The 17,622-nt window shown below is 40.4% G+C and overlaps 1 protein-coding gene across 3 annotated transcripts in view; it reads left to right on the top strand.

Annotated features, from left to right (window-relative positions):
- Positions 1 to 17,622, top strand: part of VGLL4 (vestigial like family member 4) — a 159,591-nt gene that overhangs the window by 66,632 nt on the left and 75,337 nt on the right. The gene's annotated exons all lie outside the window — the stretch shown is intronic.

The following is a 17,622-nucleotide window of genomic DNA, read 5'->3' as shown; positions in this document are numbered from 1 at the left end:
TAATGGTGTAAGTGGAAACATCAAGCTCTGAAAAGTTCGGAATTGCCAGAATTAAGGTTGCTGATGCAGCCTCCTGATCCATATGCTTTACAATACAGACTTCAATTACATTATGATTATGCTATTTTTCCGCAGGACTCCTGCCTCATTCAGTGTGTGGGATAGACGGTATTGTGGGAATGAATCATGGTTGTGTAGCAGAGAGGCTGTTGTCTGTAGGACATTTTGTGGTAGAAGTTGGAAGGTGTGTAGTGAATGTGGCAGGAGACTGCAGGAAGAGAAAGAATGGTCTCATGGTTAAGGCAGTTGAATGCTGCCCTGGAGAATTGGATTCTGTCCCTGCCTGTGTAATATGAGTCAAGTCACTTAGATCAGACTTTTCACAGGTGGTCACCAATTGTGTGTACCTAGCGAGTCCCAGTTTTTTGGGTGTCTGACTTGCAGAAGTCCTGAGCGCTCACAGCTACATGTGAAGTCAGTGGGAGTTGTGCTCTGAACATATAAAGTACTATATAGTGCTAAGAACTTTGAAAAATCAGGTCCTAGGTATCTGAAATTGGATATCCAAAATTAGTGGATACTTTTGACCTTAATTTCTCTGTGCATCAGTTCCCCATCTGTAAAATCGGGACACTAATGACCACTCATCTTACAGGGATGTTGTGAAGATAAATTCATAAATGTCTGTGAAGCACTCCGATACTATAGGGATGAGCGCTATAGAAAAAACTGTGAGGAAATTAATGAGCAGGATTTGAATAGTGTTCAGAAATTAAGGCATGAGGCCACACATTGAACAATGGGGAGAAAAAATATTGAAAAGCTGCATGTTAACTGAGCACTGGCCTTTCTGTGCGCTGGATGAGGCAGGGGTCCTGTGGGGGTGGGAAAAACAGTATGTGATTATGTAACTAAAGACCATATGATGAGTGTACACAAGGGGACTGAATTTTGGTTACTCGGAAAACCTTAATTCTGGCACTTCCTAACTTTTAAGGTACAAAGTCAGGCCGTCGGCAATGTTAGTTTGTGTGTGAGTGTGAGAGAGAGAGAGATTTAGCCTATCAGTGTCCCTTCAAGAAAATGTGATGTAAGCCATAAAACGTCTGCAACTGAGGACTGCTTAGCTTCTAGATCCACCTAGATTTTTGATCTTGCAGTGGCTTCCTCCTAACAAAAAAAAATCAGCATTGCCAGAAATGCTAGCAAGAACATGCTCTGTTCCAGGGTACGTGCATTTTGTTCTAGTGCCATCTGCTTGGCAGAGTGTCAGAGCTGCTTGCGCATTTGTGAGACTTACATCTCGGTTGGTTTATTAACAGGACATAAACATAGTTTTACTACTGACAATTAATGGATTTCTCCTTTAGATCATACATGTAGAGCCTTTGATTTAGGAGTAGAAGATTACGAATTGTATTTCCTTTCATATGTGATGTAAATTATGATTGTGATGTCTATATGTGCATAGCCATAGGCCATCATTTTATCAAATCAATAGCTATGACCAATGAGTTATGACCGGAGCTTTCAATTCACCCCTTGGCTTCCACAATTGTCGTTTTAACCAAACCCAAATGATGATGATAATTTAACTGTTTTGTTTTTATAAATTATTACTTCTGGAAACAGCAGGCCCAGATGCTTTAGGTAACAGTACTGCTTATGCAGTAGCCACCATTTGCTCCACCTTTTCCCATCAAAGAAAACAAAAGTCTCTGCAACCATATGGGAATGATAAACTGCCAACCTGGCTATGTTGATTCAGGATTTGTCTCTTCTAATTGGGTTCACTGTCCCATTTCTCAAAAAAGTAAAATGGTCCAGTTTTACTCGTTGTTGAGTGTTTGTTAGTGAATGAGCAAATTTTTTACTTTTTAGTTTATGCAAGGTAATGGCTAAGGTAAACTAATATTAATTGACCAGTACACTGCTGGGCAATGTGCAAAAATGTCTGGTTTTAACAAGAATGGAAATAGCTTAGCTTTAGCTCTGCTAGAAGCTGTACTTGGCTGATATTTATAATAAATACATTTTGTATTATCTTTGATTAACTTGTACACAATATTTTCATGTGTATATATTGTGTGTTTGCTCTATTTGAATATGTCCCATCAGCAGGGCATTTTTTCAGAGAGATTAGTTGTTTTGGGCTTAATGTAACATTTAGTGCTGCTTTAATGCCTTATTTGATGATGGAATTGGATCCTTTTTCTCACTACCCATGTCCCCAAATTGAATTTCTCTCAGTAAGTGAGAGCCATATTTTTGGAGAGAGGTGCTAGGCTAAACTGAAAAATTCAGTGTAGTAGATTCTGCTTATTACTGGGGTGCCAACTTTCTAATGGCACAAAACCGAACACCCCGTGCCCCTGCCATGCCCCTTCTCTGATGCCCCACCCCTCTCTCGCTCCATTCCCTCCTTCCTCCATTGCTTGCTCTCCCCCACCATCACTAACTTTCACCAGGCTGAGGCAGGGAGTTAGTGTGTGGGAGGAGGGTGAGGGCTCTGGCTAAGAGTGTGGACTCTGGGGTGGGGCTGGGGATGAGGGGTTTGAGGTGCAGGAGAGGGCTTTGGGCTGGGGGTGAGGGCACTGGGTGGGGCCAGAAATGAGGGGTTCAGGGTGCAGGAGAGGGCTCTGGGCTAGGGTAAGGGCTAGGGGCGCAGGCTCTGTCGTGGGTTTGGGGTGCAGGAGGGGGTTCTGGGCTGGGCCCGAGGGGCTCAGGGTGTGGAGGGGCTCTGGGGAGAGGCCAGGGATGAGGGATTCAGGAGGGGTCTCCAGGCTGGGGAAGGGGGTTGGGGTGCAGTAGGAGGTGCGGGCCCCTGGTGGTGATGACTGTGGCTCCCAGGAAGTGGCTGCCAGGTCCCTGCGGGCCCCTAGGCACGTGGGCAGCCAGGAAGCTCCTCACAGTGCTCTCATGCCCGCAGGTGCTGCCCCCGCAGCTCCTGTTGGCCGCAGTTCCTGGCAAATGGGAGCTGCAGAGCCGGCACTCAGGCAGAGGCAGCGCACGGAGCCTCTCTGGCCGCCCATACACCTAGGGGCCTCAAGGACCTGGTGGCCGCTTCTGGGAACTGTGTAGAGCCAGGCACGTATGGAGCCTGCCTTAGCTCTGGGCTTCTGCTGCGCCGCTGACCGGACTTTTAACGAAAGCTGGATGCCTGGCAACCCTAGTTCATACCCATACAAACAATAAGCAACTAAACAAAATGGCAGAGCTATGGTTGAATAGGCAGAAGAAATTGGTTGGGGTGAGCTATTACATGGCAGAAGGAGATTGGTCAAACAAATTTTTTTAACATGGTTATTACAGGAAGTCTTTCAAATATTTGGTTGGCTATTTGAAGCAAATGTTAACACTGTTTCATTTGTAACTGTGTTTTTTTAACTGTGTGTGTACATGCGTGCGTGTGCGCGCTAGACTACACAGGCATGTTAAATACGTTTGATTGCATCATCTGCCCACAAATCCATCTACTATGAGATTTATCCTAACACTCAATCTCCCTGTGCAGCTTCAAAAATTAAATTAAAAATAATAATAATAATAATAATAATAAAAAAATCAATCTGCCAGGTAAATACTTTCTTCATTCCCCAAATGTAGAATTTCACTCCCATATTATTCCAGCCTTAGGCTCAGAATTCAGTTAGAGCTGGTTGAAAAATGGTATTTTTTTTTCCCCTCCATGGAACATTTTTGGCTTTTTGGTGGGTAATCAAAAATGAAAATATTTCAATTTAGACATGACACTACTGTGCCTCATGTGAGTGGTATTTCAGGTGTCTCATGCCCCTATTCTCCTCTGTAGGCCAGCCTGTCTGGTTGGTATACATTTCCCATGATGTCCCTTAGGCCCACCTCTTGGTGGTGGGAGGTGATGCACCATGACTAGGGCCCTACCAAATTCACGGCCATGAAAAACGCATCACGGACCATGAAATTAGGTCTCCCCCCCATGAAATCTGGACTTCTGTGTGCTTTTATCCTATACTAAACAGATTTCACGGGAGGAGACTAGTATTGGGCGTCCTAATCCAAGAGGGACTTGTAGGGGCTTGCAAGGTTATTGTAGGGGGGTTACAGTATTGCCACCCTTCTGCGCTGCCTTCAGAACTGGGCAGCTGGAGAGCAGCGGCTGTTGGCTAGGCGCCCAGCTCTGGAGGCAGAGCCCCAGCAGCAGCAGCACAGAAGTAAGAGTGGCAATATCATACCATGCCACCCTTACTTCTGCACTGCTGCCTTCGGAGCTGAGTGGCCAGAGTGGCACTGCTGACTGAGGGCCCAGCTCTGCAGGCAGCAGTGCAGAAGTATGGGCAGCAGTACTTCAACCCCCCCTACAATGACCTCGCGACTCTCCACCCCCCCCCCCCCCCAATTACAACACTGTGAAACTTCAGATTTAAATAGCTGAAATTGTGACATTTATGATTTTAAAAATCCTATGATGGTGAAATTGACCAAAATGGACCATGAATTTGGTAGTGCCCTAGCCGTGAGAGATGAAGTCTAGGGCCCAATGCATACAGGAGAATAAGGATGTTAAGGAGCCAAACTACATCTCCAATGAGGCACTGTGGTAGAATTTCCAAATTGAAATATTTTGGTTTTTGACTGAAAACCAAAAACTTTATTTTTTGGGGTGTTTGGTTTTCTCAACAAAAAATGTTCCATGAAAAGCCCATTTTTTGAAAGGGAAAAAAACCCCTCAGTTTAGACTAAAGCCCAATTTTCCATAGAAAAATAGTTTCAATGGAAAATTTTCAGTTAGCCCTAAATTCAGTTCTATATCGGCTACACATGGACAGAGGAATATTTAAGTACATTTGTTGGCTCTACCTGCCTGCTTCTGCCTGGTATAGAGGAGAGTAGATTCACCAGTCCCTTGAAAGGAGAGTACTGTTCCCTCTTGGCTTGAGGGTTTTTCAGACTGTGAGAAATTTGGGACTAGGTTTTCTTAAATTGGCAAAACATTTTTTTCTTTTTTTTAACTTGGAAGAGAACTGAGAACTAGGCTGTCAGTTGGAATAGGCCACTGTAAATCTATTTAGAAAAGAGTACAGCATAATTTATTTATTTTAATGTGGAGTAAGGTCAATTTAAAGTTATAGAATTAGGCTTTTAAATAGGTGGTACATAACGTTTTGTCTGCGAGGTAAGTGCTAGTTCTTCAGTACGATGCATTCATAGTCTTTCGCATTTAAAAAATAAAGTTTTATAATTTTTGTTACAAAACAATAATAATAACTATACTGTGTGGTTATTGAAATTACAGCAGTGAAATTTAGATGCTTTAACTCCTCATGAGGTTGGGTTTTCTTTAGATGCATGGGCCTTTCTCTCTGAAGGGCACGTCTGTGATTCCATATCTGCTGTATTGAAGATTAAGAACCAACTGTTTTGTCCTTTATTGCCAGTTCTAAATGGAGATGAAGCTAGACATAGACCTGAACCAAAGCTAGATCCACATATCCCTCAAACTTCGGGTGGCTTGAAAACCTGGATTTGAATTTTGTGGCTTGGGTTTGTATCAAGTTACTGTGGATAACCCATTCTGTATTTCAGCAGTGAATATCTGCCTTTTAAAAACACATTTGTTAAGTTTTAAAAAGCCCGTGCAGTTGGGGTGCCACTCGTTCAACTATATAGTGGAAAGGAAAGAGAAAATTGATTAAAGGGACACATCTTAAAAATCACATTACTGCCTGAAAATAATCTAGCAACTAGATGCCCCACCCTTGGAATCAGACTTCTTTGTGTTGGGCAATAGACTACCATACACAAAGACATGGTCCTTGCCTGGAGGCTCATATCCTTACAAATATCACCCAAGGCCAGCTGAACAAAATCCAATCTTTGTTTTTTAAAGAATCAGTTTCTCTGTGCGCTTGACAGGTCTGTTGTGCAATAGCCAGTTTCAGGGTTCTGTTGGTGGCTGATTGCACTCCATGTCTCATGCACCAGCATGATGAGTTCACTCTCTATGCTACTCTGGGGGAAGCTCATGTGGAAATTCTGCTCAAAGCCATGCAACAGGTTGTTGCCATGCTTGCTTGTTGTAATACAAAAGCAGAATTGTTGCTGTTTAACATTTGTAGCCAGGAGGGTGTCACCCCCTTCCCTGCACCCTACCTGGGGCTGAGGAGCACTAAGAACGGGGGAGGGAGGAGCTGGCTGGGGGAACCATGTCTTCACTTCCCTGACTGCTGCATGGCGCCAGAAAGCATGGGGAGCCATGTATGGTGCCCCTTCAGTCTCTGAACTTGCTACATTTTGGGAGAGGGAGGAGAGGAGTCCAGGGATTCTCCTACACTTCAGAGGCCCCTGCATGGTGCCAGAGAGCATCAGGAGGGAGAGATTTGCTTGTCTTCCTGAACCTCATGCAGGGCTGAGGGAAAGGTTTTATTAGCAGTGCGGGCAGCACTGAGCTCTGTTTCCCAGTAGAGCATGGGGATGGTATAGGAGAAGTGCCAAGATTATCTGCAAGCTCTTCCTTATCCTCTTTCTCTATTGCTCACTCTTCCATATCTTTTCTCCATTATTTTTCAATACAGAGTTTGGTTCCTCTATTAAGTGGTTGATTGCAGCACACCTAAACTTTTTGGGGTTTGTGTTGTGGATCCATATTTCCCATTCAGTGCTGTTCTGTGTTGAGGGGCTGGACCACAAGTCTGAACTTGAACAGCATTGTACTTTGGTCTGTCCAGGTCTGAATTCTGCGGTTGGAATGCATGTTTAGTGTAAGTAGCGATCATAATGCAATGCCTTGCTGAAGGCTGTGCACCATCCTTCCTAATGTGTAAGGAGAAGAGAGCATGTTGCTGCAGTCAACAGAGGATTGGGTTTGGTTGATAGGCCAATGATATTTGTTTGTTTAGATTTAAATAACAAGACAAGGTTCTAGGTGCCCTACCACATGATTAATAATACAATAATATCCCAGCAGCATGAAAATAATTTGATTTCCAACAGGAATTGAGCCAGCCAATCGCCTACAAAATCCCTAAGTTTTTGTCACCTCATTATTAATGTCATTCACAGAAGCAGAGAGAAGTTCTTTGCAATTGGAATTAAGGAAAAAATCTGTAGATATGTAACATCCTTTCCTTAAGCTTTTAATTATTATTATTCATTATACATGATAAAATATGTTGAATTGAAAAAGGTGAAAGATGGGTACAGCATATTGAACTACAGTATAAACGTTGCAACCTGTTGGAACTGATTTTACATAAGAAATATCTACATTAAAATAACAGTAGGGTTTCAAAGACTAGCACTCAAAAGTTCAGGAATGCCAGAATTAATGTTGGCCCTATGTGTACCGTATGTCTGACCAAGCTAAGAATAAAGAGAAGACCTTTTCAAAATTTTGAGGAATACGAGGTCCTTCATTTCCTTTTTAAACCTATAATTACCAGTTTCTGGTAACTGGATTTACCACTTCCCTGAAAAGAGTGAGATGCTCTTATTAATTGGAATCTAGTCTCAGAACATGAAATGGCTCATGGGTTTTCTAAGTGAAAAAATATTGTGAGTGCCTAATTTCAATTTGATATAAAGCAAAACAGTATTCTAAAATGACCAGAGAGCTGGGTTCACACAACTTGTCTCAGTACATTTTATTTTAACTTGGGGGGAATCAGAATTCAGTTGAAGATCCTACTTGACCAAGTTGAAGCGGCTGTGAAAGACGTTGATGAATATATTCAATTACAACTTGGATTCAAGCACAGAAATGTTTTGCATTGGTAATTGTCATTTTTGTGTATGGTTCATTTTAACTGATGAGTGAACTCTTTCGGATTTATTTTGATGGTTTATTATTTTTATTTTAAATTAATTGAAAAATCATGCATCAAAATATCTTGCTATCAAGGTCAAGAACTCATATAGCAAATGTTCTTCAGCTTGGAGGTATTGTTGCTCTAGCGAATTCTTATAGATTTTTCTGAATTTAAGCAAATGCTTTTTCTTTTACCATATCAGTACTTCAACAAGTACCCATTTATTAATATTCTGTAACAGAACAATACAAACATCTTCATGTTAATCACATCAAATGCAGCTGTTCTTCACTAATTCAACTGGAAAAAATGATGCCATCTTCAAGACGGAGACAATATCTGTTTCAAGCAAGTGGAGTACTCCATCCATAATACAGAGACCTTTGTTAGGCACAGTGGAAATAGGAAGCGATCCAAAGCTTCTGGAGGGAAGACTCTGCTAGTGACCACCATGCCTCCCCACTTTTCCCAAGGTCCATGCTTCTGAAGGATTGGAAGTGTTGCCAACTCGTAAAGGCCCTGCCTTAGCAGAATGCAGGCACACATTGCCCCCCTTGTGTAATTTGTTTGTGATGGTATTGCATTTCAAGAGGGATAACAGTGGTGGAATCTGCTCAGCATCTTAGATGTTTATACACAAAAGCAAGGGGAATAAACTTGAACTGGAAGTATTCATCAACAAGATTAAAAAAAGGGCAGGTGGACCAAACTTTAGAGGGGCTGTGACCCTGCACATCTGGTTGCAGCACCCAGAGGGAGAAGCTAGCCCATCCTCATAGGACAGGAACTGCCACTGCAGGTGAGTCATGGACACACACCAAAAATTCATGGAGAAACTAGGTAATCATGCTATCTGTGACTTTTTCCCACCCCCCCCTGTCCTAACAAACCTACTGCAGTAATGATGAGCTAGGTTTATCATTATTATCCTCTACGTATAGGGCCCTACCAAATTCACAGTCCATTTTGGTCAATTTCATGGTCACGGGATTTTAAAACACATACATTTCATGATTTCAGCTATTTAAATCAGAAATTTCACAGTGTTGTAATTGTAACGGTCCTGACCCAAAAAAGAGTTGTGGGGGGTGGGTCGCAAAGTTATTGTGTGTGGTGGGAGGAGCTGTGGCACTGCTACCCTTACTTCTGTGCTACTGCTGGTGGCTGCTCTGTCTTCAGAGCTGGGCAGCTGGAGAGCAGTGGCTTCTGACCAGGGTCCCAGCTCTGAAGGCAGAACTGCTGCCAGCAGCAGCACAGGAGTAAGGATGTTATGATATGGTATTGCCACGCTTACTTCTGCACTGCTGCCTGCTGAGCTAGGCCCTAAATCAGCAGCTGCCACTCTGGCTGCCTAGCTCTGAAGGCAGCAGCACAGAAATAAAGAGGGCATGGTATGGTATTGCCACTGTTACTTCTGCTCTGCTGCTGGTGGGGTGCTGCCTTCAGAGCTGGGTGCCTGGCCAACAGCTACCGCTCTCTGGCCGCCCAGTTCTGAAAGCAGCGCAGAAGTAAGGTGGCAAAACCTCGACCCCTCCCGCAACTCCCTTTTGGATAAGGATCCCCAATTTGAGAAACGCTGGTCTCCCCTGTGAAATCTGCCTAGTATAGGGTAAAAGCGACGATTTCACGGTTAGTGAAGTGTTTTTCATGGCTGTGAATTTGGTAGGGCCCTACCTATTTAGGAGTTTAATGTATCTTTTAAAGTATCAGGGATGATTGTGCAGAATCTTAGCTAGAAAATTATTTTTTTACATCCCCCCTCCCTTCCAAAATTTAGCTTTTATCTATTAGCCACATTTATCAACTGCCTATTGATAGGCAATCTTGGTATTCCTGGCCTTCATTCTTCTACTTTGCATATGTGTATGTAAGTATGTGTAAGATGAAGGCAGAATAAATCTGGTAGTGTCAGACATTTTTAAAGTGTGTTTAATTTCTAAAGCTTTAAATGGGTGTTTCGTATCTACTAGTTAAAAGTTTAGGCTGTAAAACTTCTTTCAGTTTATTTGGTATGAATTGCTTTATTATAAACTAATAATATTTAGAAAAAAGAAGCCTAGTGATCTGAAGCCTTTTAATTTAGTTTTCAGTGACCCACTTGCACATGTACATGAGTGTGTCTTGCCAAAAATCAGAGGCTATCCTTTAGTGAAGAATCTTTATTTGTTGTCTGCTGTGCAATGAAATAAAAAAGGAAAATATGCATATTAAACAAATGTATAAAGAGGGAAGATGATTTTTTTGGCCAAGGATCTGGACTGGGACCCAGGGTATTTGAGTTCAGTTCTCAACTCAGTCACAGACTATGTGGTCTTGGGCAAATCACTTAATCTTTCTGGGGGAAATTTTCAGATGCACAAATGGAGTTAGGCATTTAACTGCTGTTGAAAGTCAATCTCCGATCTGTACCTTTGAACATCTTCTCTCTCCTTCAGTTTCCCACCTTTTTCGTCTTTTTTTTTTTTCTGTTTAGAGTATAAGCTTTTCAGGGGTTGGGTTGTAATTGACTGTGTTTGTGAAACACCTCCTAGCTTAGAGAGGCCCCAATCTAGATACTACCATAATACTATGGATAATAATTCGCTCTAACTTTACTGCTACATTGGCAGAAAATCTTCATCTGCTGCTTACGTTACGGGTTTGTTGGAATTTTTGAAAGCATTTATTAGGGTTTACTTAAATGCACATCATGTCAAAGTTGTTACTATACTTTCTTTCCTCAGCATGCGTGCATGCGTACACTTTTTTGCCACATCTCACTGATGTATGGTTTAAAAAGAGTCATGGATTGCAATAGACTCTAAAACCCAGCTGCTAGGCTGAACAATCCATTAACAATAATCCTGAGCACTAGATTTTTTTGCAGCTTTAAATATGCATAGACATGTTACCCTGTCCCTTCAGTCTCTCTGGGCCGGCTCCATTCTTGTAGGCCAGCAGGGGATAGAAACTGACAAAATTCCTGCTGGTCCGGAGCTTCAGAGAGTAGGAAATTTGTTAACTTCAATTCCCTGCTAGCTAACAAGAATGAAGTTAGTGTGCCAGGCTGAAAGACTGCATAGTACAGACATCCAGATCTGCAAATACAACAGGTTACCCAGCATTGATGTTGATATTAACATTGGGACAAGCCTTGATTTGCACCAATGATGGAAGGGGGAAAAAAGTATTTATTATGTTGGGAGTTATCAAATTCAGGACTTGTCAGCCATGACTTATATTCCAAAGGATCTCTTGTGTTAAAACGTCATGATTGCTTAGGTGAACAGAGACGCACAATATTGTGATTTACAGCTTTGGGTAATTTGTACATAACTCTAGTGTATGAAATATTTAATAACAAATCAAGTCATACTAATCAAATGTCATTTTTCCCACATGATGTAATATTGGCCAGTGTTGAATCCTTGTAGGTTTAAAGGACAGATACATTAGATATACTGCACTGTTCGTTCCCATGCTGGCTTTATCTGACCTTTTTAAAATGTTATGTTAATATGATTTTTGTATTTAATCCAGATTTTTGTGAAAGTCAGAAGTTAGTTTGTTTTCAGAAAATGCATTTTCTGCATATATCAGCAAGTTAATTAAATTAGCTTGATGAATGGGTGTATTGAAGTCTCAGATCCATTGCTGCAGTAAACTTTTCTTTGTGCCCTACTTCATGCAAAATATATTAAGTTGGTAGACATTGTGGTGTCCTGCTCCCATAGTAATAATTCAGTTACGGTCATATTTTATTTATGCAAGTTTCAGATGCATGGCTGTTGAAACAGCTATGAGCAAGGAACTTCTGTAGTTTCATGGGAATGGAAACTGATGAGTCATGTCTTATGTCTTAATTTTGCATATTCACTCTGAAACTATGATGTGTGTGTGTATATATATATATATATATATATATATGCGCTCCTTTTTGATAAAATCTAAGTGTGAGTCAAAAGCAAGTTAATTTTAGCAGTAAAACAAGGTATGTCTAATATTCTGACTACAAACAGAAGTAGCTGTCAATGTTTGTTTTTCCTGCATCATCTTTTATTCTAAATATCAGTGCAGTATTCTCCTCTGTGTATAGTAGGAAGAAAGGTGGTAAAATTTGTAAGTGATTCCTGACAGCGAGGATTTCTTATCTAGTTGCCTTTAATTTCCTATGATCAAAAAATAAAGAGTTGCAAACAAGTCAGTTTGACTCCCTGAGATTTGTAATGTGTTGCTTCTCATTTTCTTTAAAGTCCTGGCTGTTGAAAGTTGCATTATCTAACATACCTCACAAAGAATCGGTGCATAGTATGCCACTCCCAGCTGTGATCACGTCCTGTTTCACAAACTAAACAGACCAAGAAAATACATGAATGAGCATATCCAAGGAAAAGTTAGAGGTTTGTAGGAAGTGCTGCTGTTGATGATATTCTGAATTAGTATGGTACCAATGCCTTGGCCTGGTGCAAGTTGTGAGAAGCGGATCATCTTTAGGTTAAAATAAAATAACCTCCCATCACCCCACTGTCATGATCACTTGTAGTCATGTTCCCAAAGTGCTTTTCATAAGCATAAGTACTGATAAGTACTGAGCTCAAGAGTTCTGTATTAAAATGACTAGTAAAGAATCTGTTTGTCAAAAAACATTTCCTGAATCTTTTTTGTTGTCTGTATTGTTACAGATATACTTGCTGACAGGTATTTTGGAATAAATTACCAAAGTAATTGAAAATGGTGTGATTATATTGTGTTGTTTTGACAAAAATATGCAGAATTTTACAGAATTTTAAAATACTTTGTGCAGAATTTTTAATTTTTTGACATAGAATTCCCCTAGGAGTAGGACAAGGTCGTCAGCTGATATGAATATACATTCCAAGTGGCATAATAACCTGTCTGATGTTAGAAATGGTAATGAGTGAATATGAAATGTATAAAAATGGGAATCCATTAGGGACTACCTTACACAGGTTTTGTACAAGAACATACCTCAGGAATAAGGTCTCTCTACACTTTAGAGGTTGTTTTTTTTTTCTATCAGTTCCAAAATTGGTTGCTGTGGACAATAATTCTGTGATCAAGAAGGGTAACATTTTCAAAAGTACCTATGAGGCATTAGACTTCAAATATCATTTTCCAAAATCACCTGAATAGGCGCTTAAATACTACTGAAAATTTCACACTAAATCCTTAATATCAGTAGATGGCAAGCTGGACTCAGTACATCTACATACGATTAGTAGGAGTCTAATATTTTCAGCTATACGTAAGTATGAAAAAAATAGCAAATGGATGGAAAGTTTCTGGTATCTGATTTTTGAGAGAGTACACAGCTTGTTTTTTCTCTACACATCTTAAAAAGACAATTAAACCAAAATGCATTTCAGTTGATAATATTTCATGAGCACAGTTAAATATTTTTTCCAATAGAAACAAAAATTGGTGATGGATGAGAACAGGAAGCAGCCATATTTAATTATTAGTCATATTGGAGCTGCTTTTTAGAAAAGGGTGCATGTAGCCGATCTTACAATTGTGCAGCTAATTTGTGTGTAATTATTGCCTATAAATGGCCATTTAGAGGAATAACTGGCCATTTTGTTGCTTGCGGTCAGGGTAACGGTGTGCAAATTAGATACAGGTTGGCATGTGGCCATTTGATAAAATTGGGCACTAATATTGATCTAAACTTATTTTTCCCAGAGCAGGGTATTTTTATAACTTTCTTTGGCATATTAAAATCTCAAATGGTGGAAAAATTCCATAGACATTTAGAACCATTAAGTGATTAAGACCATTTTGACTTTTACAACATAGCCTTCAACACTTACAGTAACTCTTTAAACTGCTAAATTTGATAAATTCTTTGAATACAAAAAGTGATTTGTTCTTCATATTGGCTGTTTGCCAGACACACAACATGCTTTAAAGAAGACCTGCAGTAAAACAGTTTCTGATATGTTGTTGTTCGCTTGTTAAAAGTTGCTAGAAGAGTGAGTCCTAGAGATCTTGCAGCGATTAAATTCATAATTCCCTAATTCTGAGTAATTCTGCCTCTAGGGCAAGTTAAAACTATTTCTGAGGCATTACCTTGTCCAAACGTTGTAATCAGCAATTTCTCATTTTGGCAATTTTGATTTAACCATTAATTAAAGCCACCATTTGATTGTTCTTTGACTTCTTCATCCAAAAATTCAAGCTTATGGTGTGAGGTGACCCTTGGCATTTGAACTTGCAAGAGCATATCCCTAATAAACTGATTAATTGAGTACTGTGAGGAAGCTGAACTAGAATGTCTACTAAGGGATTAGCCAGATTCAAAGTCCATGCACTTTGTTGCAGAGTTATAGCATTACTGGTGAAAATGTGTGTGCAGTTTTTCACTATTACCTCCAGGGGATGCTGTTGTACTAAAAGTTTGAGTGTATGGAAAATAAATATATAATGGCCTGTTTTACAAAAGAAAAGTATTTGTGGTGTCACAGTAAGAAGTATAGCTCACATGTAATGCAGGAAGTATAGTACTTAGTGGTACTTGCAAGTGTTATAACTTTTAAGCAATAATATTAATCCATAAATAACAAAACTCATGGAATATGCTATTAGCAGTGTTTGCTTTTCCATATACTTGGCATATAACCTGGTGACATACGTTTGCCATTGATTACATTTCAACCTGAGTTATTCCAAACTGGTGAAATGCTCTGTGAATCATTTATAAGACTGTTAGAAAATCTGTCCTCGAAAGAGTGCATTGAGCACATTACAGAGAAATAAAGTCTAGGAATGCTTAGTATTAGTACCCACAATGCCTGAGCATGTAGGGATTTTAGGGATGATGTACAGAGTGATCGATTGTCTCATATTTGCATCAAGAATTTTTTTCTTCCTGTCCCTTCACTAGGAATTCATTTCTTTTTATAATATATATTTTAATTAATTTGGAAATTCACAGTTTAGAACTTTTGGTACCAAGTAATTATTTAACTGGAAGCACGTGACAGATGTTAGTCACTTTGCTTAATGTAGTACTAGAAGGTGCTCAGGTACTTCAGTGATGAGTGCAGGAAGAGATCCTTTATAGAATAAAATAGAACACTAGCTTCCCCCCTCTCCGAACACTCCAAACAGCAGTTGGAATATGCCAATACTTATCTTTTCTCCCATACAACTAGCTTGTCATAATGGAAATTCAGGAATGCTCTAGCTACTATAGTTGCACATAGTGTAAATACTTTCCTTAATTTTCAATGTGGTGGTGTGTCTGCTCTATGGAATTTACACTTCCGGCTGGAGGTACTTGCCTCTCCTTTGTCAGTGTTGTAACTTTGAACTCTTTACCTCTATATTTACATATGTAAGGACTAGCCTTTTTTCCTTGTTATCCTATTCTTGCAATATTTATTAAAACACTGTTTTGCTTTTAGTAAATGAACATGCTCTGAAAGATAGTAAGACAGCAGTATAGCACCTAATTGTAGTGGGACTCAAGGTTTACTTCAAAGTTCTGGCTTCTGCATCAGAGTGAGTAGCCCCTGTAGCGCTTGAGTAATGATTCCAGCCTATTCCCCTTTAAACTTAAAAATGTCATTTTCTTTATTTAAAAAATTCTCTTTCTAGAAAGTACCTTATGCTATTTTTAGCCTGTAGGTAGGTGGGTGCAGCTTTATCTGTCTCAAATTCTGGGAGCCAAAAAACATTATGGTAAATTTTAATTAGCAAATTATTTTCTTTATTATACAAGAAAGAGGTTACTTGAACATTAAGTATCTGTGTACGTTTTTGTGCCGTGCTCATCACCGTGGTCTCTGAGATCCATAATTCTTTTAATAGAGAGAGTCTGTCTGTTTTCCTTAATAGTGATCCATATCAAATGAAGGGCTTTTACATTTCATCTACCCAATGAAACCAGATTTCTTTTCACCTAACTTGTTTTCTGTTGCATTGTTCTTAGGATCACTCTAGTGGTGTGCCCCTTCAGCTGAGATGGCATACAAGCAGGTATTTACAGTACTGCTTTTCCTATTCCAAGTAAAGTAATTTTTGGAAAGTAAATTGAGTTCACTTGTATGGAAACAGGTTTCAGAGTAGCAGCCGTGTTAGTCTGTAACCGCAAAAAAAACAGGAGTACTTGTTAGTCTTTAAGGTACCACAAGTACTCCTGTTTTTTTTGTATGGAAACAGTATTCTAAATTAAATGGTTTAACTTCGGTGGAACAATAATACCTTGGCATTTATATTGCACTCTCTTCCAAGTGCTTTGGCAGAATGTCACTCCGTAGAACACTCCTGTAAGACAAGTGTCTGCCCTAGAGTTGCCACCTTTTTGACTGGACTTTCCCATTTAAAACCGGACCCCTGGCAATCCTCAATGGCATCCGGAAACAGAAGCCAAAAACCGGACTGTCCAGGTAAAACTCAGTTGGGTGGCAACCCTAGTCTGCCCCTTTGACACAAGGGGGGAGATTTTCTAAGGCACTAATTGAAGTTATGCACCTGACTTATGTTGAAAGGCAATGAGAGTTGGGCTCCCTCCAGGGAAGCTAAGGCAGAGAAGTGAAGTTGCCCAAGACCATATCCGTGGCCCCACAAAGTCACCGGACCTCCTGGTCAACCTCCTCCTAGCCCTGGCTAAAATGGCCAGTTATAAAACCAGGGAGAGGAGGCTGGCCGATGGGGTCTCCTGTGACTGTGGGGCCTATTTCTGATCCTCCGTCTGCGCACGCATCCGGGCAGAGTTCCTCTGGGCGGCGTCTGCTGGCTCCCTTGATGCCTTCGAGGAGCAGTGGGCATTGTCTGGGGTTCTCTGCTCAGTGTCCCAGTCAGGTTCCCTTTGTTTGACTCGTTGACCTTACTCCTGTCCCTGTTATCTCATTAGTTGTCCCCCGGAATCATTTGGCTTCCAAGTTCCTGTGGATTCTCCCCTTAGGCTGGGGGCAGGTCCTTTAGCAGTGAGCGGGCTCCTCCCGCCCACTTCCTGGATTCCATTCAGACCACACTGGGAATGTGTACCAGAGGTAGGATTAGAACTCCATTAGTTATGTGTTTACTTTAGACCATGCTTCTGTAGTGGCATTGCTTGTCATTCAAATCAGATTTCAGGTGCTGATCTACTGTAGGGGACACCAATTGATACCCATTAGGTTGACATACCATAGCAGCACTGATACTCATGGTCTGCCTCTTGTGGTGATATACATACATCTGTATAAATTAGAAATGTTTAAGATCAAGGTTCGAACTGCAGCAAAACAAGCCACATCCTAAGATGAGAGCAACTGTTGTAAAAATCCCCTTCATTTCTGTCATTTATACCAGAGCTTGAACAATGGATTCTCCAGGCACTAAAAAGCCATAACCTGAAATGTTTAACTACTGACATCCTTTAGGGATTTAAAATGTAGCAGTAGACTGATTAAGCTGTAGTATAAAGCTGTGTGTGCATATCCACCACCACTATTCAAAGAATTGATATGGTGGTTTAGTTGTAATTCTCATTCTTCCATCCTGGAGCCATTAAAACTCCATTTTGTTAATGTTAAAATCTTATTATTTTTCAGTGAATTAACAGCACCTATTACAATATGTTGAAACCAGGTCAAATAGGAATTGCAAACATTTTTATAATCAATTAAAAATAAGTGTCAGTTGTGTATGTTGAATTAAAGTTGGGGGAAGGGGAGGAATAATTTAAAAAAAAGTTTTTAATCAAAGTTCTGTCACTTGGAAATACTCTCTCAGAAAGTGAAGCCTGCCTGCAAGTTTAGCTTGGTTGACTTCTTCCCAGTACTTGAAAAGACACCTCTCCCTCTCTCCCTGTTTCTGTGGCACCCCCCCAGCCCCCCTTTCAGTTTTG

The sequence above is a fragment of the Mauremys reevesii genome, linkage group 7, assembly GCF_016161935.1.
Source record: "Mauremys reevesii isolate NIE-2019 linkage group 7, ASM1616193v1, whole genome shotgun sequence".
Classification (NCBI taxonomy): Eukaryota; Metazoa; Chordata; order Testudines; family Geoemydidae; genus Mauremys; species Mauremys reevesii.
Note: the sequence above shows the minus strand (reverse complement) of the source record. Positions and strands in the feature narration are given on the sequence as shown.